This window comes from Salarias fasciatus, unplaced genomic scaffold, assembly GCF_902148845.1.
Source record: "Salarias fasciatus unplaced genomic scaffold, fSalaFa1.1, whole genome shotgun sequence".
NCBI classification, from domain to species: Eukaryota; Metazoa; Chordata; class Actinopteri; order Blenniiformes; family Blenniidae; genus Salarias; species Salarias fasciatus.
In genome coordinates, this window is record NW_021941373.1 from 1,288,645 (window position 1) to 1,312,463 (window position 23,819).

The window sequence follows — 23,819 nt, forward strand, 5'->3', positions numbered from 1 at the left end:
GACACTCCCCGTCGGGGAATTGAACCCCGGTCTCCCGCGTGACAGGCGGGGATACTCACCACTATACTAACGAGGAGAGGTGCCTTGCTTCCCAGTGAGTTCAACCGCCGTGACCGGAGGAGTTAAGGTCACAGTGTGGCGGGGGATTGGCTCAGAGGTCACAGAGGTTGGACCAGATGTCTTCCCATGGTGGAATTTTGTCCACGTGGAAGCATTGGTGGTTCAGTGGTAGAATTCTCGCCTGCCACGCGGGGGCCAGTCGTGTGTTGTGGGCTCAGACAGCCAGCCAATCAGAGCGAGCCTGCCAGCCACGTGGGGCGCCGGCATTCCAGCCAATCAGATTGCAGGGATTTGTTTCCATTCATTCTAATGCCGCAAGTGCGCGAGTCAGGGGCAGGCCCGTGAATTACACTTACATTTAAATATTATATTGATGATATATTTATAGAATTGAGAAGTCAATCCAAATCACTTCAAATGTTTATTTTACAGTACTGTGATTTTAATACTTTACAATATGTACAACAGGTTTCAACATTGGCTTATAATGTTAATAAATATATACACAATATTTACATTTAAAACATATATTTACAACAAAAACAAGAATGCTAACTTAAGACTCTCTGTGTCAAACAAATCAGAACAAAATAATACCTGTTCTGGGCTGACATGTGCAGTAAATATGTTTAGAAATGTAACATTCTTTTTTGGTGTTTTGGATGGATGGATGGATGGATGGATTTACTGACTTGGTGGAGTGGTCCATACTTTAAAAATTTAAATAAAGGCGCTGACAATTGAGATATGTATTAAAAACAACAGCAACAACAATGACAACAACAACAACAACAACAACAACAATAGTAATAATATATAATAATATGAATATTAATAATAATTATGATCATCATCATAATGTTATTTACTTTATAATTTATAGTAATCTTTATTTGAATACCATGTTTTCTTTTCACACTTTATTTTAAACGTTTCCTTCTGCAGAGTCGACTGGATATGGAGGCCACACAGATCACCTCCAGGGCTTCAGTGCAGGGCTGGAGGACTGCAGGACCAGGGTTTAGTGCAGAGCAGGACAGAGGTGAAGGATCAGTCCACCAGGTGTCTGTCGGTAACCGTAACCCTCTAAATGAGGAAAGCATTTGATTTCTGAAGTGTCTGATGTATCTTTCTGACCCCTGTAGTTTAATGAGCTGCATCTGTAAGAACATTTCACACCTCGGGGACTCTGATCCCTCAGAAGCTCTGCTGTGGGATGAATGGGCGCTGCAGGAGGAGCACCAGGGGTGGAGAGAGTTTCTGAAACAAAGAATAAACACATAGAATATAGAAAGTGTGTTGTAGGATTTAAGAACAAATGTGTTCTACAATCAGACCTGGAGCAGAGGAGTCTCTGGAGTCTGGAAGGAGAAACTTCAGCTCCGGTGGAAGAGGGACAGGGGTCTGCAGAGGAGCCACAGCTGAGGAGAGAGGACAGATGTTAGTATTTCACTGTAAATCTGGACTTTGTGAATGTAAAGTATGCACTGAGCTTTTGTAGAGTGCTTTATTTGTACCGTCTCCTGATTCCAGGGCAGCAGAGGAGGCCTGAGCAGAATCTCTGGCCGCAGATTGAGCAGCTGTAGAGAGGAAGACTCAGTTACTTCATATTACTGATACATTGTCATTTACAGTATTTACACACATGTTAGTCCAATTCACACAACATTCAACCTTAACCTCTTCTGCTCATCTGCTTGACTTGTTAAATTTTGTTTCGAGAGGACTGAACTTATCAAGTGTTAGTTTGTAATCAGAATAACAATAAATGTTTGAGCAGAGGAAGCACTCACATCAAATGTTAAGTTGAAACCACCACTCACCACCTCATTCAATTTCACAAGCATGCTTAATAAAAATATAGCTTACCCTCAATGCAGAATGCATCAATTCATAGTCACTTGGACTTTTGGTAGAACAGACATGAAAGGAACCGAGCATAAAGTGACCGGAACGTGGTCATGAACGTTTGAACTCATGCATAGGACCAGAACATGTCCCAAAATAGTCCACACTGAATGTCTCTGTGAACCTGAGGGCTGCTGCCGCTGGGTGACTGGAGCAGGAGCAGAGGAATCTGCAAGATAAATCAAATATGTACTTATTACAACCTACACAAAACCGTGCACCCAGGTGGGTCTGATGGGTCCTTACAGATTTCAAAAAGCTCAGTGGAGATGCTGAGCATTGACCTCTCCAGCTCATCATCTTCATCCATTTCTGCACATAAGAAAAAGTAAAAACACAAGACTGCTGTTTTAATAACATTAAAAGAGAGTAAAATGCTGTTGTGTAGCAAAATACAATCAATTTTAAACTTCTGAATGTTTACTCACCCACAGGTTCAGCTGAAGCAGTGATGGAGACAGAGGTGGGGAGGGCAGAGAGGGGAGAGACTGAGGGGAGAGAGAGGGAGACAGAGGGAGAGACAGAGGGGAGAGAGAGGGAGACAGAGGGAGAGACAGAGGGGAGAGAGAGGGAGACAGACGGAGAGACAGAGGGGAGAGAGAGGGAGACAGAGGGAGAGACAGAGGGGAGAGAGAGGGAGACAGACAGAGAGACAGAGGGGAGAGAGAGAGACAGAGACCGGAGAGACAGGAGTGGGAAGAGGAGAAGAGGAGACAGAAGAGGAGGAGGCAGGGCCAGAGGAGAGCTTCTGTCTCTTTTGGAGGTTTTGCTGCAGTTTGTGCATCTTGGTTCCGGGAGCACACTTCCTCTTCAGAATGAAGGCTGCATAGCCGTCCTCCCTGCTGTCCCAGACCTCCCTCCAGGTCCTGCTGGCTCGGGCACCAAACCCAACCAGCTGGTCATCCTCAGCAGCAGGAGCGGCCACAGCTGGTTTTTGTGCCTCATACTGGAGGAGATCATTGATCTCCTGAAAGCTGAGGGCGTAGCGACGGAAGGACATCAGGCTGTCTTTGCTCGGCCCCTCAGTCATCACAACTCCAGCAGCCTCCTCTCTCTGCTGACTCTTGATGAGGTACAAAGTGTAACCCACATCATTCTACCAGGAGCCAGCGGAAGGACTTCCCCTTGTAGCTCCAAACTGCAGCAGCTCCTCTCCCAGGAGCCTCTGCTCCTCTCTCCCTCTGTCTGACCAGCTCCTCCTTCACAGCAGCACTCCGGTCCTTCATGGATGGAGTCTCCTTGATTCTTCTGGCCTCATCATTTTGCTGCAGAGACAGATAAAAAGAAACGAATTCAAATTCATTCCAAACCATTCAAAGGCATTCAATCTTTAGCTCATGTAAATATCCTGTGGAAAATTATATTCATATTTCACGATTATGATACATGAATGATGTGTTCTCATAGTTGTGGTCCATTACAAGACTTCAGAACCACAGAGCTTTATTTATTACTTTTTTGCATTAGTTACAACCAATAAACTTGAATCAAGGATAGTTTATGAGTAAAACATGTTTGCTGATTTACTTAATGCATAGACAACACCATTACAGAGGAGAAATGAAAACATATGCATATCTACAAAACTTAATAGTGTATTAAACTGCAATAAATCAACTCACAGACGTAGTAGACAAGTATGATTCCCCGTTATGATAAACAAAGAGGATAAATGAAGCATTTACAACAGGATTTCTACCAATAAAACACTATTACCCATGTACTGGTAAATTAAGTCCAAAAGTGATTAACAAAGAAGCCAGTGATGTTAAAAAGGTTGACATACTAACACAACACTGTCAGTAAAATGCTGTATTTGTTGGGGAATTGCTCCGTAAATGTTGAAAAAGTTACGTCGTGTTAGCTAACGTTAATGCCAATTTAAGTCGATAAAGACTGTTTTGAACTGATTACGGACAAAATAGTTCAATTCAAGATGTGTAAAAATAAACAGTGACATAAATCGACCTAAAACACTATACCAAGACATTAAACATCACGTATTATTACCCAGCTGATAAATTCAGTTTTAAACAGACCATCACGACTAAACACAATGATTTAAACACTTCTACAAGCTCAGCCTTAAGTTACGATTTAATTGGCATTTTATACGTTTTATGAAGTAAAAATAACCAGAACATTTATAAGTCCAGTCAACTCCAGGAGGATAAAGTTGCTCACCTTGTTGTCGTGCTGAAGCCACAGACAGGAATGAATGCAGATGACGGTTCCCATTGGAATCAATGGGGCGGCGGCCACAGCGACTCCGGTGGCCAAACGTGTAACTGCACCCTCTTCCCCATTGTTCACTACCACAGGGAGCGGTTTAGCACTGCCATAGAGAATGAATGGGAACGGTTTAGGGCCGTTTAGCTAAAGAATCCCCGGCGGCCGCGCGGGAGGCCCGGGTTCGATTCCCGGCCAATGCAGCGCGGCTTTCAATCTCCCTCAGCTGGAGCTGTTGAAGTTCCGGAGAGATCCAGGTGTTCAATGACAAGGCAGTCCGCTCCAGGATGAAGAGCAGAGTCGACATGTGCTGTTCTCGATCAGCTGTCTGGCTGCTGTTCACTGTGAAAGAGGAACATGCAGAGTGGAGTTGTCGTCTTATCGTAAAGAGGGTTCATTCTAAAGAAGAAGAAAAAAAACCCACTGGTAAGTACCTTCCTGGTTCTAGTAGTATGTCACTACTTCCTAGTTCCAGTCATGTGTCACGATTTCCTGCTTGTGGCAGTCAGTCAAGACTTGGTGGTTCCCGTAACCTGTCACTTCTTCCTGGTTCCTGCAGCCTCTCCACAATTGGTTCTGGTAGTTTGTCTCAACTTCCTGGTTCCAGTAGTCCATCACTACTTCCTTGTTCTGGTAGTTTGTCACCTTTTCCTGGTTCCTGTGGTCAGTCACAACTTCCTGGTTACAGGAGTCCATCACTACATCCCGTTTCATGTATTCAGTCACTGCTTCCTGGTGAGTGTAGCCTTTCGCTACCTCATATTAATTGAACCAAGCAGAGCCTCCTGTCTGGCAGCAGAAGAGTTTCCTCTGAAAGACCGAAGGCCTGAATCAGAAAGCAAAACCCCCAAGACTCTATGAATCCAGCAGAAAAACATGGAAGTATACTGGCCACTTTGCTAACCCTAACCCTAAGCTCAGTCATATGTGATGATATGATTGACCCAGATAAGACCAGACCTGGCCAGTGACTGTTGAAGCTGCTGGAGATGAACCCGACCAAAAATGTCTTTCAGCTCACTGCTGACTTTTGCCTGCAGGTGAGTGGAATGGCAATGGGGAGGAGTCCTTTTTCTGGCAGTCAGTCACTGCTCCCTGGTTCATGTCGTCAGCCACTGCTTCCTGGTTCCAGTAGTCCATCAGTACTTCCTTTTTTTCTACTAATCCGTCACGACTTCCTGTTTGATGTGTTCAGTCACTGCTTCCTGGTTCAATTAGTCCATCATTGCTTCCTGTTACAGGAGTCCATCACCACTTCCTCTTTCCGGTAGTCCATCACTGCATCCTGCTTCATGTGTTCAGTCACTGCTTCCTGGTCCCAGTAGTCCATCACTACTTCCTTTTTCTGGTAGTTCGTCACCTTTTCCTGGTTCATGTGGTGGGTCACTGCTTCCTGGTGATTGTAGCCTTTCCTTACCTCATATTAATTGAACCAAGCAGAGCCTCCTGTTTGGCAGCAGAAGAGTTACCTCTGAAAGACGGAAGGCCTGAATCAGAAAGCAAAATCCCCAAGACTCTATGAATCCAGCAGAAAAACATGGAAGTATACTGGCCACTTTGCTAACCCTAACCCTAAGCTCAGTCATATGTGATGATATGATTGACCCAGATAAGACCAGACCTGGCCAGTGACTGTTGAAGCTGCTGGAGATGAACCCGACCAAAAATGTCTTTCAGCTCACTGCTGACTTTTGCCTGCAGGTGAGTGGAATGGCAATGGGGGAGGAGTTTGCCCCCGCTCACACCAACATGTTAATGGCTGACTGGGAGACCTCGGCTCTGCAGACATCTGGGGAGTGTGTTGCTATTCAGAACGGGAGTTTAACGTCCTCTTGGACACTCCCAACAGTCACAACATCCAAATGGAATAACTGTCGATACACACCATCAGATGGGATATTCAAGTTGTCTTTGAGCCCACCAACACCCAAGCCCTCTCGTATGACACCGGTTTTCATCCAAGCTACACATTTGCTGGATGAGTTAAATCTCAACTCCTCAGATTCCACAGAATCTGCTCCCAGCGGACTGATTCCTATCAATCCACAAAGGTGCTTTTTGCAGCCGTATCCACAAGAGGGCACTGTCACTGTGTCTTGAGGAAGAGCCTGAAATCAGTCAGTCACTGCTTCTTGGTTCCAATAGTCAGTCACTGCTTTGTGGTTCCAGTAGTCCATCACGACTTCCTTTTGCTGGTAGTCCGTGACTAAGTCCTAGTTCATGTAGTTGGTCATAACTTCCTGGTTCCACTAGTCCATCACTACTTCCTTTTTCGGGTAGTCAGTCACTGCTCCCTGGTTCATGTAGTCAGCCACTGCTTCCTGGTTCTACTAGTCCATCACTACTTCCTTTTTTCTGGTAGTCCGTGACTAAGTCCTGGTTCATGTAGTCGGTCATAACTTCCTGGTTCCACTAGTCCATCACTACTTCCTTTTTCTGGTAGTCAGTCACTGCTCCCTGGTTCATGTAGTCAGCCACTGCTTCCTGGTTCTACTAGTCCATCACTACTTCCTTTTTTCTGGTAGTCCGTCACTACTTCCTGTTTCATGTGTTCAGTCACTGATTCCTGGTTCCAGTAGTCCATCACTGCTTCCTGGTGACAGGAGTCCATAACTACTTCCTCTTTCCGGTAGTCCATCACTACAGCCTGTTTCATGTGTTCAGTCGCTGCTTCCTGGTTCCAAATGCTTCATTCTCTGGCAGTCTTGGTCCTTCTGTCTCTGGTGTTGCTGGTCCTTGTCTCTCTGGTAGTCCTGGTCTTTGAGATAAAAGTTGTAAATCTGCTAAAAGTCAGCGCTCCTCTCTCTCTCTGACTGATAAACACACAACAACTCCCGCTTTCCCTCACGTTGAGGAAGGAGCGAAACAAGGCCCCTATTTTTGCACCAGTGGTCAAAACGAGTATTGCATCCGCACTGTAAGACACTCCCATTGGAAATGAATGGGCAAAGTTTAAGGAGTTGAGCGTAAGCTATACGCGGCCGCAGCGCAGACCAGCCAGGGTTCAATTCCCCGACGGGGAGTGTGTCCTTTTCCATTGAGGTGATTGACTGCTGTGAACAGCGTTCCCTTGCCCTGTGCTTGAGAGTTGGTGCTGAGTGGAGCTGTGGATGACAGCGACAGGTGGAAAGCAGCCCTCTGAGGCTTGATGAGTGAAAGGACAGTGACGGTCAGCTAAACATGTGCCCCGTGTGAGGCTCGAACTCACGACCTTCAGATTATGAGACTGACGCGCTGCCTACTGCGCCAACGAGGCCTGAACACCAAGAAAATGGAGCCAAAAAAAAAAAAAATTGTTGCCGCATGTATTTTAAACCCTGACTGGGACATGCAGACATCCGGGGGATGTGAGAGTATTCAATGCGGATTGGGAATTTTCCGTGGACACCCTGAACAGCCAAAATACAGTGAGGGACAGGGAGAAGGCCAACGTTGATGGGTGCATAAGAAAGACACTCCCCGTCGGGGAATTGAACCCCGGTCTCCCGCGTGACAGGCGGGGATACTCACCACTATACTAACGAGGAGAGGTGCCTTGCTTCCCAGTGAGTTCAACCGCCGTGACCGGAGGAGTTAAGGTCACAGTGTGGCGGGGGATTGGCTCAGAGGTCACAGAGGTTGGACCAGATGTCTTCCCATGGTGGAATTTTGTCCACGTGGAAGCATTGGTGGTTCAGTGGTAGAATTCTCGCCTGCCACGCGGGAGGCCCGGGTTCGATTCCCGGCCAATGCAGCGCGGCTTTCAATCTCCCTCAGCTGGAGCTGTTGAAGTTCCGGAGAGATCCAGGTGTTCAATGACAAGGCAGTCCGCTCCAGGATGAAGAGCAGAGTCGACATCTGCTGTTCTCGATCAGCTGTCTGGCTGCTGTACACTGTGAAAGAGGAACATGCAGAGTGGAGTTGTCGTCTTATCGTAAAGAGGGTTCATTCTAAAGAAGAAGAAAAAAACCCACTGGTAAGTACCTTCCTGGTTCTAGTAGTATGTCACTACTTCCTAGTTCCAGTCATGTGTCACGATTTCCTGCTTGTGGCAGTCCGTCAAGACTTGGTGGTTCCCGTAACCCGTCACTTCCTGCAGCCTCTCCACAACTGGTTCTGGTAGTTTGTCTCAACTTCCTGGTTCCAGTAGTCCATCACTACATCCCGTTTCATGTATTCAGTCACTGCTTCCTGGTGAGTGTAGCCTTTCGCTACCTCATATTAATTGAACCAAGCAGAGCCTCCTGTCTGGCAGAAGAAGAGTTTCCTCTGAAAGACCGAAGGCCTGAATCAGAAAGCAAAACCCCCAAGACTCTATGAATCCAGCAGAAAAACATGGAAGTATACTGGCCACTTTGCTAACCCTAACCCTAAGCTCAGTCATATGTGATGATATGATTGACCCAGATAAGACCAGACCTGGCCAGTGACTGTTGAAGCTGCTGGAGATGAACCCGACCAGAAATGTCTTTCAGCTCACTGCTGACTTTTGCCTGCAGGTGAGTGGAATGGCAATGGGGGAGGAGTTTGCCCCCGCTCACACCAACATGTTAATGGCTGACTGGGAGACCTCGGCTCTGCAGACATCTGGGGAGTGTGTTGCTATTCAGAACGGGAGTTTAACGTCCTCTTGGACACTCCCAACAGTCACAACATCCAAATGGAATAACTGTCGATACACACCATCAGATGGGATATTCAAGTTGTCTTTGAGCCCACCAACACCCAAGCCCTCTCGTATGACACCGGTTTTCATCCAAGCTACACATTTGCTGGATGAGTTAAATCTCAACTCCTCAGATTCCACAGAATCTGCTCCCAGCGGACTGATTCCTATCAATCCACAAAGGTGCTTTTTGCAGCCGTATCCACAAGAGGGCACTGTCACTGTGTCTTGAGGAAGAGCCTGAAATCAGTCAGTCACTGCTTCTTGGTTCCAATAGTCAGTCACTGCTTTGTGGTTCCAGTAGTCCATCACGACTTCCTTTTGCTGGTAGTCCGTGACTAAGTCCTAGTTCATGTAGTTGGTCATAACTTCCTGGTTCCACTAGTCCATCACTACTTCCTTTTTCGGGTAGTCAGTCACTGCTCCCTGGTTCATGTAGTCAGCCACTGCTTCCTGGTTCTACTAGTCCATCACTACTTCCTTTTTTCTGGTAGTCCGTGACTAAGTCCTGGTTCATGTAGTCGGTCATAACTTCCTGGTTCCACTAGTCCATCACTACTTCCTTTTTCTGGTAGTCAGTCACTGCTTCCTGGTTCCAATTGTCAGTCACTGCTTTGTGGTTCCAGTAGTCCATCACTACTTCCTTTTGCTGGTAGTCCGTGACTAAGTCCTGGTTCATGTAGTCGCTCATAACTTCCTGGTTCCACTAGTCCATCACTACTTCCTTTTTCGGGTAGTCAGTCACTGCTCCCTGGTTCATGTAGTCAGCCACTGCTTCCTGGTTCTACTAGTCCATCACTACTTCCTTTTTTCTGGTAGTCCGTCACTACTTCCTGTTTCATGTGTTCAGTCACTGATTCCTGGTTCCAGTAGTCCATCACTGCTTCCTGGTGACAGGAGTCCATAACTACTTCCTCTTTCCGGTAGTCCATCACTACAGCCTGTTTCATGTGTTCAGTCGCTGCTTCCTGGTTCCAAATGCTTCATTCTCTGGCAGTCTTGGTCCTTCTGTCTCTGGTGTTGCTGGTCCTTGTCTCTCTGGTAGTCCTGGTCTTTGAGATAAAAGTTGTAAATCTGCTAAAAGTCAGCGCTCCTCTCTCTCTGACTGATAAACACACAACAACTCCCGCTTTCCCTCACGTTGAGGAAGGAGCGAAACAAGGCCCCTATTTTTGCACCAGTGGTCAAAACGAGTATTGCATCCGCACTGTAAGACACTCCCATTGGAAATGAATGGGCAAAGTTTAAGGAGTTGAGCGTAAGCTATACGCGGCCGCAGCGCAGACCAGCCAGGGTTCAATTCCCCGACGGGGAGTGTGTCCTTTTCCATTGAGGTGATTGACTGCTGTGAACAGCGTTCCCTTGCCCTGTGCTTGAGAGTTGGTGCTGAGTGGAGCTGTGGATGACAGCGACAGGTGGGAAGCAGCCCTCTGAGGCTTGATGAGTGAAAGGACAGTGACGGTCAGCTAAACATGTGCCCCGTGTGAGGCTCGAACTCACGACCTTCAGATTATGAGACTGACGCGCTGCCTACTGCGCCAACGAGGCCTGAACACCAAGAAAATGGAGCCAAAAAAAAAAAAAATTGTTGCCGCATGTATTTTAAACCCTGACTGGGACATGCAGACATCCGGGGGATGTGAGAGTATTCAATGCGGATTGGGAATTTTCCGTGGACACCCTGAACAGCCAAAATACAGTGAGGGACAGGGAGAAGGCCAACGTTGATGGGTGCATAAGAAAGACACTCCCCGTCGGGGAATTGAACCCCGGTCTCCCGCGTGACAGGCGGGGATACTCACCACTATACTAACGAGGAGAGGTGCCTTGCTTCCCAGTGAGTTCAACCGCCGTGACCGGAGGAGTTAAGGTCACAGTGTGGCGGGGGATTGGCTCAGAGGTCACAGAGGTTGGACCAGATGTCTTCCCATGGTGGAATTTTGTCCACGTGGAAGCATTGGTGGTTCAGTGGTAGAATTCTCGCCTGCCACGCGGGAGGCCCGGGTTCGATTCCCGGCCAATGCAGCGCGGCTTTCAATCTCCCTCAGCTGGAGCTGTTGAAGTTCCGGAGAGATCCAGGTGTTCAATGACAAGGCAGTCCGCTCCAGGATGAAGAGCAGAGTCGACATGTGCTGTTCTCGATCAGCTGTCTGGCTGCTGTTCACTGTGAAAGAGGAACATGCAGAGTGGAGTTGTCGTCTTATCGTAAAGAGGGTTCATTCTAAAGAAGAAGAAAAAAAACCCACTGGTAAGTACCTTCCTGGTTCTAGTAGTATGTCACTACTTCCTAGTTCCAGTCATGTGTCACGATTTCCTGCTTGTGGCAGTCAGTCAAGACTTGGTGGTTCCCGTAACCTGTCACTTCTTCCTGGTTCCTGCAGCCTCTCCACAATTGGTTCTGGTAGTTTGTCTCAACTTCCTGGTTCCAGTAGTCCATCACTACTTCCTTGTTCTGGTAGTTTGTCACCTTTTCCTGGTTCCTGTGGTCAGTCACAACTTCCTGGTTACAGGAGTCCATCACTACATCCCGTTTCATGTATTCAGTCACTGCTTCCTGGTGAGTGTAGCCTTTCGCTACCTCATATTAATTGAACCAAGCAGAGCCTCCTGTCTGGCAGCAGAAGAGTTTCCTCTGAAAGACCGAAGGCCTGAATCAGAAAGCAAAACCCCCAAGACTCTATGAATCCAGCAGAAAAACATGGAAGTATACTGGCCACTTTGCTAACCCTAACCCTAAGCTCAGTCATATGTGATGATATGATTGACCCAGATAAGACCAGACCTGGCCAGTGACTGTTGAAGCTGCTGGAGATGAACCCGACCAAAAATGTCTTTCAGCTCACTGCTGACTTTTGCCTGCAGGTGAGTGGAATGGCAATGGGGAGGAGTCCTTTTTCTGGCAGTCAGTCACTGCTCCCTGGTTCATGTCGTCAGCCACTGCTTCCTGGTTCCAGTAGTCCATCAGTACTTCCTTTTTTTCTACTAATCCGTCACGACTTCCTGTTTGATGTGTTCAGTCACTGCTTCCTGGTTCAATTAGTCCATCATTGCTTCCTGTTACAGGAGTCCATCACCACTTCCTCTTTCCGGTAGTCCATCACTGCATCCTGCTTCATGTGTTCAGTCACTGCTTCCTGGTCCCAGTAGTCCATCACTACTTCCTTTTTCTGGTAGTTCGTCACCTTTTCCTGGTTCATGTGGTGGGTCACTGCTTCCTGGTGATTGTAGCCTTTCCTTACCTCATATTAATTGAACCAAGCAGAGCCTCCTGTTTGGCAGCAGAAGAGTTACCTCTGAAAGACGGAAGGCCTGAATCAGAAAGCAAAATCCCCAAGACTCTATGAATCCAGCAGAAAAACATGGAAGTATACTGGCCACTTTGCTAACCCTAACCCTAAGCTCAGTCATATGTGATGATATGATTGACCCAGATAAGACCAGACCTGGCCAGTGACTGTTGAAGCTGCTGGAGATGAACCCGACCAAAAATGTCTTTCAGCTCACTGCTGACTTTTGCCTGCAGGTGAGTGGAATGGCAATGGGGGAGGAGTTTGCCCCCGCTCACACCAACATGTTAATGGCTGACTGGGAGACCTCGGCTCTGCAGACATCTGGGGAGTGTGTTGCTATTCAGAACGGGAGTTTAACGTCCTCTTGGACACTCCCAACAGTCACAACATCCAAATGGAATAACTGTCGATACACACCATCAGATGGGATATTCAAGTTGTCTTTGAGCCCACCAACACCCAAGCCCTCTCGTATGACACCGGTTTTCATCCAAGCTACACATTTGCTGGATGAGTTAAATCTCAACTCCTCAGATTCCACAGAATCTGCTCCCAGCGGACTGATTCCTATCAATCCACAAAGGTGCTTTTTGCAGCCGTATCCACAAGAGGGCACTGTCACTGTGTCTTGAGGAAGAGCCTGAAATCAGTCAGTCACTGCTTCTTGGTTCCAATAGTCAGTCACTGCTTTGTGGTTCCAGTAGTCCATCACGACTTCCTTTTGCTGGTAGTCCGTGACTAAGTCCTAGTTCATGTAGTTGGTCATAACTTCCTGGTTCCACTAGTCCATCACTACTTCCTTTTTCGGGTAGTCAGTCACTGCTCCCTGGTTCATGTAGTCAGCCACTGCTTCCTGGTTCTACTAGTCCATCACTACTTCCTTTTTTCTGGTAGTCCGTGACTAAGTCCTGGTTCATGTAGTCGGTCATAACTTCCTGGTTCCACTAGTCCATCACTACTTCCTTTTTCTGGTAGTCAGTCACTGCTCCCTGGTTCATGTAGTCAGCCACTGCTTCCTGGTTCTACTAGTCCATCACTACTTCCTTTTTTCTGGTAGTCCGTCACTACTTCCTGTTTCATGTGTTCAGTCACTGATTCCTGGTTCCAGTAGTCCATCACTGCTTCCTGGTGACAGGAGTCCATAACTACTTCCTCTTTCCGGTAGTCCATCACTACAGCCTGTTTCATGTGTTCAGTCGCTGCTTCCTGGTTCCAAATGCTTCATTCTCTGGCAGTCTTGGTCCTTCTGTCTCTGGTGTTGCTGGTCCTTGTCTCTCTGGTAGTCCTGGTCTTTGAGATAAAAGTTGTAAATCTGCTAAAAGTCAGCGCTCCTCTCTCTCTCTGACTGATAAACACACAACAACTCCCGCTTTCCCTCACGTTGAGGAAGGAGCGAAACAAGGCCCCTATTTTTGCACCAGTGGTCAAAACGAGTATTGCATCCGCACTGTAAGACACTCCCATTGGAAATGAATGGGCAAAGTTTAAGGAGTTGAGCGTAAGCTATACGCGGCCGCAGCGCAGACCAGCCAGGGTTCAATTCCCCGATGGGGAGTGTGTCCTTTTCCATTGAGGTGATTGACTGCTGTGAACAGCGTTCCCTTGCCCTGTGCTTGAGAGTTGGTGCTGAGTGGAGCTGTGGATGACAGCGACAGGTGGGAAGCAGCCCTGTGAGGCTTGATGAGTGAAAGGACAGTGACGGTCAGCTAAACATGTGCCCCGTGTGAGGCTTGAACTCACGACCTTCAGATTATGAGACTGACGCGCTGCCTACTGCGCCAACGAGGCCTGAACACCAAGAAAATGGAGCCAAAAAAAAAAAAAATTGTTGCCGCATGTATTTTAAACCCTGACTGGGACATGCAGACATCCGGGGGATGTGAGAGTATTCAATGCGGATTGGGAATTTTCCGTGGACACCCTGAACAGCCAAAATACAGTGAGGGACAGGGAGAAGGCCAACGTTGATGGGTGCATAAGAAAGACACTCCCCGTCGGGGAATTGAACCCCGGTCTCCCGCGTGACAGGCGGGGATACTCACCACTATACTAACGAGGAGAGGTGCCTTGCTTCCCAGTGAGTTCAACCGCCGTGACCGGAGGAGTTAAGGTCACAGTGTGGCGGGGGATTGGCTCAGAGGTCACAGAGGTTGGACCAGATGTCTTCCCATGGTGGAATTTTGTCCACGTGGAAGCATTGGTGGTTCAGTGGTAGAATTCTCGCCTGCCACGCGGGAGGCCCGGGTTCGATTCCCGGCCAATGCAGCGCGGCTTTCAATCTCCCTCAGCTGGAGCTGTTGAAGTTCCGGAGAGATCCAGGTGTTCAATGACAAGGCAGTCCGCTCCAGGATGAAGAGCAGAGTCGACATGTGCTGTTCTCGATCAGCTGTCTGGCTGCTGTTCACTGTGAAAGAGGAACATGCAGAGTGGAGTTGTCGTCTTATCGTAAAGAGGGTTCATTCTAAAGAAGAAGAAAAAAAACCCACTGGTAAGTACCTTCCTGGTTCTAGTAGTATGTCACTACTTCCTAGTTCCAGTCATGTGTCACGATTTCCTGCTTGTGGCAGTCAGTCAAGACTTGGTGGTTCCCGTAACCTGTCACTTCTTCCTGGTTCCTGCAGCCTCTCCACAATTGGTTCTGGTAGTTTGTCTCAACTTCCTGGTTCCAGTAGTCCATCACTACTTCCTTGTTCTGGTAGTTTGTCACCTTTTCCTGGTTCCTGTGGTCAGTCACAACTTCCTGGTTACAGGAGTCCATCACTACATCCCGTTTCATGTATTCAGTCACTGCTTCCTGGTGAGTGTAGCCTTTCGCTACCTCATATTAATTGAACCAAGCAGAGCCTCCTGTCTGGCAGCAGAAGAGTTTCCTCTGAAAGACCGAAGGCCTGAATCAGAAAGCAAAACCCCCAAGACTCTATGAATCCAGCAGAAAAACATGGAAGTATACTGGCCACTTTGCTAACCCTAACCCTAAGCTCAGTCATATGTGATGATATGATTGACCCAGATAAGACCAGACCTGGCCAGTGACTGTTGAAGCTGCTGGAGATGAACCCGACCAAAAATGTCTTTCAGCTCACTGCTGACTTTTGCCTGCAGGTGAGTGGAATGGCAATGGGGGAGGAGTTTGCCCCCGCTCACACCAACATGTTAATGGCTGACTGGGAGACCTCGGCTCTGCAGACATCTGGGGAGTGTGTTGCTATTCAGAACGGGAGTTTAACGTCCTCTTGGACACTCCCAACAGTCACAACATCCAAATGGAATAACTGTCGATACACACCATCAGATGGGATATTCAAGTTGTCTTTGAGCCCACCAACACCCAAGCCCTCTCGTATGACACCGGTTTTCATCCAAGCTAAACATTTGCCGGATGAGTTAAATCTCAACTCCTCAGATTCCACAGAATCTGCTCCCAGCGGACTGATTCTTATCAATCCACAAAGGTGCTTTTTGCAGCCGTATCCACAAGAGGGCACTGTCACTGTGTCTTGAGGAAGAGCCTGAAATCAGTCAGTCACTGCTTCTTGGTTCCAATAGTCAGTCACTGCTTTGTGGTTCCAGTAGTCCATCACGACTTCCTTTTGCTGGTAGTCCGTGACTAAGTCCTAGTTCATGTAGTTGGTCATAACTTCCTGGTTCCACTAGTCCATCACTACTTCCTTTTTCGGGTAGTCAGTCACTGCTCCCTGGTTCATGTAGTCAGCCACTGCTTCCTGGTTCTACTAGTCCATCACTACTTCCTTTTTTCTGGTAGTCCGTGACTAAGTCCTGGTTCATGTAGTCGGTCATAACTTCCTGGTTCCACTAGTCCATCACTACTTCCTTTTTCTGGTAGTCAGTCACTGCTTCCTGGTTCCAATTGTCAGTCACTGCTTTGTGGTTCCACTAGTCCATCACTACTTCCTTTTTCGGGTAGTCAGTCACTGCTCCCTGGTTCATGTAGTCAGCCACTGCTTCCTGGTTCTACTAGTCCATCACTACTTCCTTTTTTCTGGTAGTCCGTCACTACTTCCTGTTTCATGTGTTCAGTCACTGATTCCTGGTTCCAGTAGTCCATCACTGCTTCCTGGTGACAGGAGTCCATAACTACTTCCTCTTTCCGGTAGTCCATCACTACAGCCTGTTTCATGTGTTCAGTCGCTGCTTCCTGGTTCCAAATGCTTCATTCTCTGGCAGTCTTGGTCCTTCTGTCTCTGGTGTTGCTGGTCCTTGTCTCTCTGGTAGTCCTGGTCTTTGAGATAAAAGTTGTAAATCTGCTAAAAGTCAGCGCTCCTCTCTCTCTGACTGATAAACACACAACAACTCCCGCTTTCCCTCACGTTGAGGAAGGAGCGAAACAAGGCCCCTATTTTTGCACCAGTGGTCAAAACGAGTATTGCATCCGCACTGTAAGACACTCCCATTGGAAATGAATGGGCAAAGTTTAAGGAGTTGAGCGTAAGCTATACGCGGCCGCAGCGCAGACCAGCCAGGGTTCAATTCCCCGACGGGGAGTGTGTCCTTTTCCATTGAGGTGATTGACTGCTGTGAACAGCGTTCCCTTGCCCTGTGCTTGAGAGTTGGTGCTGAGTGGAGCTGTGGATGACAGCGACAGGTGGGAAGCAGCCCTCTGAGGCTTGATGAGTGAAAGGACAGTGACGGTCAGCTAAACATGTGCCCCGTGTGAGGCTCGAACTCACGACCTTCAGATTATGAGACTGACGCGCTGCCTACTGCGCCAACGAGGCCTGAACACCAAGAAAATGGAGCCAAAAAAAAAAAAAATTGTTGCCGCATGTATTTTAAACCCTGACTGGGACATGCAGACATCCGGGGGATGTGAGAGTATTCAATGCGGATTGGGAATTTTCCGTGGACACCCTGAACAGCCAAAATACAGTGAGGGACAGGGAGAAGGCCAACGTTGATGGGTGCATAAGAAAGACACTCCCCGTCGGGGAATTGAACCCCGGTCTCCCGCGTGACAGGCGGGGATACTCACCACTATACTAACGAGGAGAGGTGCCTTGCTTCCCAGTGAGTTCAACCGCCGTGACCGGAGGAGTTAAGGTCACAGTGTGGCGGGGGATTGGCTCAGAGGTCACAGAGGTTGGACCAGATGTCTTCCCGTGGTGGAATTTTGTCCACGTGGAAGCATTGGTGGTTCAGTGGTAGAATTCTCGCCTGCACGCGGGAGGCCCGGGTTCGATTCCCGGCCAATGCAGCGCGGCTTTCAATCTCCCTCAGCTGGAGCTGTTGAAGTTCCGGAGAGATCCAGGTGTTCAATGACAAGGCAGAGTCGACATGTGCTGTTCTCGATCAGCTGTCTGGCTGCTGTTCACTGTGAAAGAGGAACATGCAGAGTGGAGTTGTCGTCTTATCGTAAAGAGGGTTCATTCTAAAGAAGAAGAAAGAAACCCACTGGTAAGTACCTTCCTGGTTCTAGTAGTATGTCACTACTTCCTAGTTCCAGTCATGTGTCACGATTTCCTGCTTGTGGCAGTCCGTCAAGACTTGGTGGTTCCCGTAACCCGTCACTTCTTCCTGGTTCCTGCAGCCTCTCCACAATTGGTTCTGGTAGTTTGTCTCAACTTCCTGGTTCCAGTAGTCCATCACTACATCCCGTTTCATGTATTCAGTCACTGCTTCCTGGTGAGTGTAGCCTTTCGCTACCTCATATTAATTGAACCAAGCAGAGCCTCCTGTCTGGCAGAAGAAGAGTTTCCTCTGAAAGACCGAAGGCCTGAATCAGAAAGCAAAACCCCCAAGACTCTATGAATCCAGCAGAAAAACATGGAAGTATACTGGCCACTTTGCTAACCCTAACCCTAAGCTCAGTCATATGTGATGATATGATTGACCCAGATAAGACCAGACCTGGCCAGTGACTGTTGAAGCTGCTGGAGATGAACCCGACCAGAAATGTCTTTCAGCTCACTGCTGACTTTTGCCTGCAGGTGAGTGGAATGGCAATGGGGGAGGAGTTTGCCCCCGCTCACACCGACATGTTAATGGCTGACTGGGAGACCTCGGCTCTGAAGACATCTGGGGAGTGTGTTGCTATTCAGAACGGGAGTTTAACGTCCTCTTGGACACTCCCAACAGTCACAACATCCAAATGGAATAACTGTCGATACACACCATCAGATGGGATATTCAAGTTGTCTTTGAGCCCACCAACACCCAAGCCCTCTCGTATGACACCGGTTTTCATCCAAGCTACACATTTGCTGGATGAGTTAAATCTCAACTCCTCAGATTCCACAGAATCTGCTCCCAGCGGACTGATTCCTATCAATCCACAAAGGTGCTTTTTGCAGCCGTATCCACAAGAGGGCACTGTCACTGTGTCTTGAGGAAGAGCCTGAAATCAGTCAGTCACTGCTTCTTGGTTCCAATAGTCAGTCACTGCTTTGTGGTTCCAGTAGTCCATCACGACTTCCTTTTGCTGGTAGTCCGTGACTAAGTCCTAGTTCATGTAGTTGGTCATAACTTCCTGGTTCCACTAGTCCATCACTACTTCCTTTTTCGGGTAGTCAGTCACTGCTCCCTGGTTCATGTAGTCAGCCACTGCTTCCTGGTTCTACTAGTCCATCACTACTTCCTTTTTTCTGGTAGTCCGTGACTAAGTCCTGGTTCATGTAGTCGGTCATAACTTCCTGGTTCCACTAGTCCATCACTACTTCCTTTTTCTGGTAGTCAGTCACTGCTTCCTGGTTCCAATTGTCAGTCACTGCTTTGTGGTTCCAGTAGTCCATCACTACTTCCTTTTGCTGGTAGTCCGTGACTAAGTCCTGGTTCATGTAGTCGCTCATAACTTCCTGGTTCCACTAGTCCATCACTACTTCCTTTTTCGGGTAGTCAGTCACTGCTCCCTGGTTCATGTAGTCAGCCACTGCTTCCTGGTTCTACTAGTCCATCACTACTTCCTTTTTTCTGGTAGTCCGTCACTACTTCCTGTTTCATGTGTTCAGTCACTGATTCCTGGTTCCAGTAGTCCATCACTGCTTCCTGGTGACAGGAGTCCATAACTACTTCCTCTTTCCGGTAGTCCATCACTACAGCCTGTTTCATGTGTTCAGTCGCTGCTTCCTGGTTCCAAATGCTTCATTCTCTGGCAGTCTTGGTCCTTCTGTCTCTGGTGTTGCTGGTCCTTGTCTCTCTGGTAGTCCTGGTCTTTGAGATAAAAGTTGTAAATCTGCTGAAAGTCAGCACTCCTCTTTCTCTGACTGATAAACACACAACAACTCCCGCTTTCCCTCACGTTCAGGAAGGAGCGAAACAAGGCCCCTATTTTTGCACTAGTGGTCAAAACGAGTATTGCATCCGTACTGTAAGACACTCCCATTGGAAATGAATGGGCAAAGTTTAAGGAGTTGAGCGTAAGCTATACGTGGCCGCAGCGCAGACCAGGGTTCAACTTCCCGACGGGGAGTGTGTCCTTTTCCATTGAGGTGATTGACTGCTGTGAACAGCGTTCCCTTGCCCTGTGCTTGAGAGTTGGTGCTGAGTGGAGCTGTGGATGACAGCGACAGGTGGGAAGCAGCCCTCTGAGGCTTGATGAGTGAAAGGACAGTGACGGTCAGCTAAACATGTGCCCCGTGTGAGGCTCGAACTCACGACCTTCAGATTATGAGACTGGGGCCCCACTCCATTTATGAGTCCAGTCAACTCCAGGAGGATAAAGTTGCCCACTTTGTTGTGCTGAAGCCACAGACAGGAATGAATGCAGACCACAGTTCCCATTGGAATTAATAGGGCGGCGGCCACAGCGACTCCGGTGGCCAACCGTGTAACTGCACCCTCTTCCCCATTGTTCACTACTATAGGGAGCGGTTTAGCACGACCATCGAGAATGAATGGGAACAGTTCGGGAGGCCTGGGTTCGATTCCCGGCCAATGCAGCACGGCTTTTACGCTCCCTCAGCTGGAGCTGTTGAAGTTCCGGAGAGATCCAGGTGTTCAATGACAAGGCAGTCCGCTCCAGGATGAAGAGCAGAGTCGACATCTGCTGTTCTCGATCAGCTGTCTGGCTGCTGTTCACTGTGAAAGAGGAACATGCAGAGTGGAGTTGTCGTCTTATCGTAAAGAGGGTTCATTCTAAAGAAGAAGAAAAAAAACCCACTGGTAAGTACCTTCCTGGTTCTAGTAGTATGTCACTACTTCCTGGTTCCACTCATGTGTCATGACTTCCTGCTTGTGGCAGTCCGTCAAGACTTGGTGGTTCCCGTAACCCGTCACTTCTTCCTGGTTCCTGCAGCCTCTCCACAATTGGTTCTGGTAGTTTGTCTCAACTTCCTGGTTACAGGAGTCCATCACTACTTCCTCTTTCCGGTGGTCCATCACTACATCCCGTTTCATGTATTCAGTCACTGCTTCCTGGTTCCAGTAGTCCATCACTACTTCCTTTTCCTGTCATTGATACAGCTCTTACTACATTAAAGGAGAGATTTTCACTCATGGAAACCTTCTGTGAGCTGTATGGATTTCTCTACTCCACTGACGTCATGACAAGCTCTGAGAAGGAAGGGACACTGGAGGAGTGCTGCCACAGACTGGAGCAGAGAATGGATGATGTGGATGCACAGGACCTGTAACTTGAGATAAAGGGTGCAGTTAGATCCTTCCCCACACATCTATTATGTCTATAGAGAGAACATCCTAGACCGGGGGTGGGCAACCCGCGACTCCAGAGCTGCATGCGGCTCTTTAGCGCCCCCCAGTGGCTCCCTGGAGCCTCTTCAAAAATGTATGAAAATGGAAAAATATGGGGGGATATATTTTTTGTTTTAATATGGTTTCTGTAGGAGGACAAACATGAAAAACATTCTTAGCGTTTTACAATGCTGTAAAGGCGTGCATAATAAATATTAAATTTCAGCATTTCTGTCAACGAAGATTTGCGTCACATCCTGCGACGGCACTGCAACGCGGCGCGGCGCCAGGCAGGTGGCTGCTGTAAACAAACCGGCGGTCTGTCATGGCCATGGATCCAAAGGTAAAAAGAGAAAGATGGATCTTCAAGGAAGAACGGACTGAATCATTTGCTTTCATTGCCTGCATGTTTGCTTTGTAACGAGAAGTTCTAAAGACATTTTCAGGGAAGACGTGCTACATTTCCCCAGTTCGCAGAGAGAGAAAAAGAGCTTCTGAAGAAATTAGAGGAGCGCAAAGATGGATTTAAGAAGTGGATTTAAGAAGTGGATTTCATGGATTTCATCTCCAAACTCCACTACTGCTTCAAGTTTTGTTGCAACCCGAGAGATAATAACGGAGGAAAACCGCCTCTCTCCTCTAAGACGGTGAGAGAAAGGTCAGGTCAAACAGCTCAGAGGAGAGCTGCAGTCCTGAGTGGAGACTGAAGTTTCATCTTTCATGCCCGATGTTGAGGAGCTGTCCAGTGATGTCTGAAAACAGAAGTCACATTAAACAGGTGAGAACACAATCCTGTCATAGACACATATTTATCATCAAAGTGCCTGTTTTTAAAAAGAGATTTCCGGTTGTTGTCAGTATTTTGAACGACATGCAGGGATGTTATTGTGTTTTATTGCTCAGGTCTGAGGATTGCTGCTGGTGTTGTGCTTCTGTTGCTGAGAGAGGAGGAGGACAAGAGAAGAGGATGCTGCTTCATCTTAACTTTATGCTTTACATTTTCAGAAAGCTGTTCTACTGTGGTTTACTTTTTTTTAGCAAGTTGCCTTTTAATTGCAGGCTGTTTTATTACTCGTTTGCAGTTGTGGCCTGTTCATGTGTGTCTGTTGCTGCCATCAGTGGGAAAATAGAAAAGGATTGTTCTGTGTTTTATTCCTTTGCACTGACTTCAGGCTGCCTAACTTTGCATTTGCAGAATGCACTGAAACCAAAATTAAACAACTTATTTTCATTGTATATAACCTATTTACCTTTTCAAAAGGCTGCTGTTCTATTTGTACCGTTGCAGACTGTTTTAACTGCAGGTGTTTTATTGCACTGTTACCCAGATACTGGAAAAGAGAAGAGGATTGTATTGTTGAAGTTTGAAGAGGATTGCACTTTATTTCCATGGGAAGGTCTGACAGGAGGCCTGTTAATAATAGGTGTGTTCCATTTTGTTTTTTTTTTTCCAATCCTCAAAATAAAAGTGACACCAACAATTTGATTTCTTTGCTGTATTTCTATAATTTCATCAACGTGACAAAACTTAATACATTAATATTGTAATGGAAGTTAAACTTAAAGCACCAAGTCTGGTACAGCAGGGTCATGTGGTGTTTCATTCTCTCCAGGACGCTGCAGGGAAAATAAACATTCAGTCATGATGCTCATGATGTATTTGTAGCTCATTACTCATCCTGATAGGAGGCTAATATAGCTATTATACACCTACAGCTGTGTTGCCTTCATATACGGCTTATATAAGACTTACAATTTTTTGCTGCTCCAGACAGATTTGTTTTTTGTTTTTTTTGGTCCAATATGGCTCTTTGAACACTTTGGGTTGCTGACCCCTGGACTAGACCTATATCCAAATGTGAGTATAGCTCTGAGACTTTTGCTCACTCTCCCTGTGACAGCAGCTTCCGGTGAGAGAAGTTTCTCAAAGCTGAAGCTAAATAAAACCGATCTGAGGTCAACAGGGTCACAGGAGAGGCTGTCTGCACTCGCTGTTCTCCACACTGAGCAAGAAGTCAGGAAGTCAGTGGATATGGAGCTCCTCATTGCAAGATTTGCTGAGGCCAAGGCTCGCAAAATAAGATTTCAGGGACAAAAGGGAGAAAATACAAAGACTACAAGAAAAAGGGACAAAGAAAACATCGAGAGGAAGACAGCAAGAAAAAGGGACAGAAGGAGAAGAAAAGTGACGAGGACAAAAGGGAGAGAAACACAAAAACTACAAGAAAAAGACAGGAAGAAGAAAATTAAAAAAGGAGAGGAAGTGAAAGGGACAGAAGTAAAAAAGGGAGAGACAATGTGGAGAAAGGGACAGGAAGAGAGGGACAAAAGGTAAAACAAATAGTGCATGTGTATTCTGTTAAAGTGTTTATTTTAATTGACCTGTTGCTGTGTGTGTTGTCTTCTCATTTCAGAGGGCCCCATTCCTGCCTTTGCCTCGGGCCCCAAATGTGTTAAATCCGCCTCTGCTTCCACCCCTGGGTCGACGAGCCTTCCTTCAGTCACTGAACCAGTCCACATGGACGCAGCAGCTGGGTGGACAGATTTCAGGGGCAATGGGACAAAATGAGGCCGTCCCTGAACAAGAGCCATTGAAGCAGGTAACCGTCCAGAGCCATCAGATCAGACACATGGTGAAAGCCAAGGCCACTGTTTCACTGTCATTAAGGACAACGTGGTTAGGAACATTGTAACACTGTGTGTGTTTACATGTTCTATTTGTGGTAGTGTAGCCTGTATCGTCTTGGTGTTCTGGTTATGTTATCTCTGGGTACTTCTATCCACTGTTTGATATCATATTAGGTCTTTGTGTATATGGACTACACAAATGTTCACTGCAAGCAAAAATAATGTTTTCCTGGTTTACAGCATGTTCCAGAGATTGATGGTGACCATACTTTTTTGTAATGTGTGATGTATGGATGTATTAATATTTTGTGCATAACCGCTAAATGGTCTAAATAACTCAGGTGTATCTTTTGTTGTCCTAATTTAATCAGTAAGTTACATCATAACAAGAATCGTAAGAGCAGTTACAATATTAA

At 47.2% G+C, this 23,819-nt stretch overlaps 12 non-coding genes across 12 annotated transcripts; 3 read left to right on the forward strand and 9 right to left on the reverse strand.

The window, feature by feature from the left end:
- Nucleotides 1-4: 4 nt before the first annotated feature.
- Nucleotides 5-76, reverse strand: trnad-guc (transfer RNA aspartic acid (anticodon GUC)). Its single transcript has one exon. It is a non-coding gene; the product is annotated as a tRNA-Asp (tRNA).
- Nucleotides 77-7,380: 7,304 nt separating this feature from the next.
- Nucleotides 7,381-7,453, reverse strand: trnam-cau (transfer RNA methionine (anticodon CAU)). Its single transcript has one exon. It is a non-coding gene; the product is annotated as a tRNA-Met (tRNA).
- A 199-nt stretch (nt 7,454-7,652) lies between these two features.
- Nucleotides 7,653-7,724, reverse strand: trnad-guc (transfer RNA aspartic acid (anticodon GUC)). Its single transcript has one exon. It is a non-coding gene; the product is annotated as a tRNA-Asp (tRNA).
- A 135-nt stretch (nt 7,725-7,859) lies between these two features.
- trnag-gcc (transfer RNA glycine (anticodon GCC)) lies at nt 7,860-7,930 on the forward strand. The gene has a single exon. It is a non-coding gene; the product is annotated as a tRNA-Gly (tRNA).
- A 2,387-nt stretch (nt 7,931-10,317) lies between these two features.
- On the reverse strand, nt 10,318-10,390 carry trnam-cau (transfer RNA methionine (anticodon CAU)). The gene has a single exon. It is a non-coding gene; the product is annotated as a tRNA-Met (tRNA).
- A 199-nt stretch (nt 10,391-10,589) lies between these two features.
- trnad-guc (transfer RNA aspartic acid (anticodon GUC)) lies at nt 10,590-10,661 on the reverse strand. The gene has a single exon. It is a non-coding gene; the product is annotated as a tRNA-Asp (tRNA).
- Nucleotides 10,662-10,796: 135 nt separating this feature from the next.
- On the forward strand, nt 10,797-10,867 carry trnag-gcc (transfer RNA glycine (anticodon GCC)). Its single transcript has one exon. It is a non-coding gene; the product is annotated as a tRNA-Gly (tRNA).
- Nucleotides 10,868-13,847: 2,980 nt separating this feature from the next.
- trnam-cau (transfer RNA methionine (anticodon CAU)) lies at nt 13,848-13,920 on the reverse strand. The gene has a single exon. It is a non-coding gene; the product is annotated as a tRNA-Met (tRNA).
- A 199-nt stretch (nt 13,921-14,119) lies between these two features.
- On the reverse strand, nt 14,120-14,191 carry trnad-guc (transfer RNA aspartic acid (anticodon GUC)). The gene has a single exon. It is a non-coding gene; the product is annotated as a tRNA-Asp (tRNA).
- Nucleotides 14,192-14,326: 135 nt separating this feature from the next.
- Nucleotides 14,327-14,397, forward strand: trnag-gcc (transfer RNA glycine (anticodon GCC)). Its single transcript has one exon. It is a non-coding gene; the product is annotated as a tRNA-Gly (tRNA).
- Nucleotides 14,398-16,795: 2,398 nt separating this feature from the next.
- On the reverse strand, nt 16,796-16,868 carry trnam-cau (transfer RNA methionine (anticodon CAU)). Its single transcript has one exon. It is a non-coding gene; the product is annotated as a tRNA-Met (tRNA).
- Nucleotides 16,869-17,067: 199 nt separating this feature from the next.
- Nucleotides 17,068-17,139, reverse strand: trnad-guc (transfer RNA aspartic acid (anticodon GUC)). The gene has a single exon. It is a non-coding gene; the product is annotated as a tRNA-Asp (tRNA).
- Between the last annotated feature and the right edge of the window lie 6,680 nt (nt 17,140-23,819).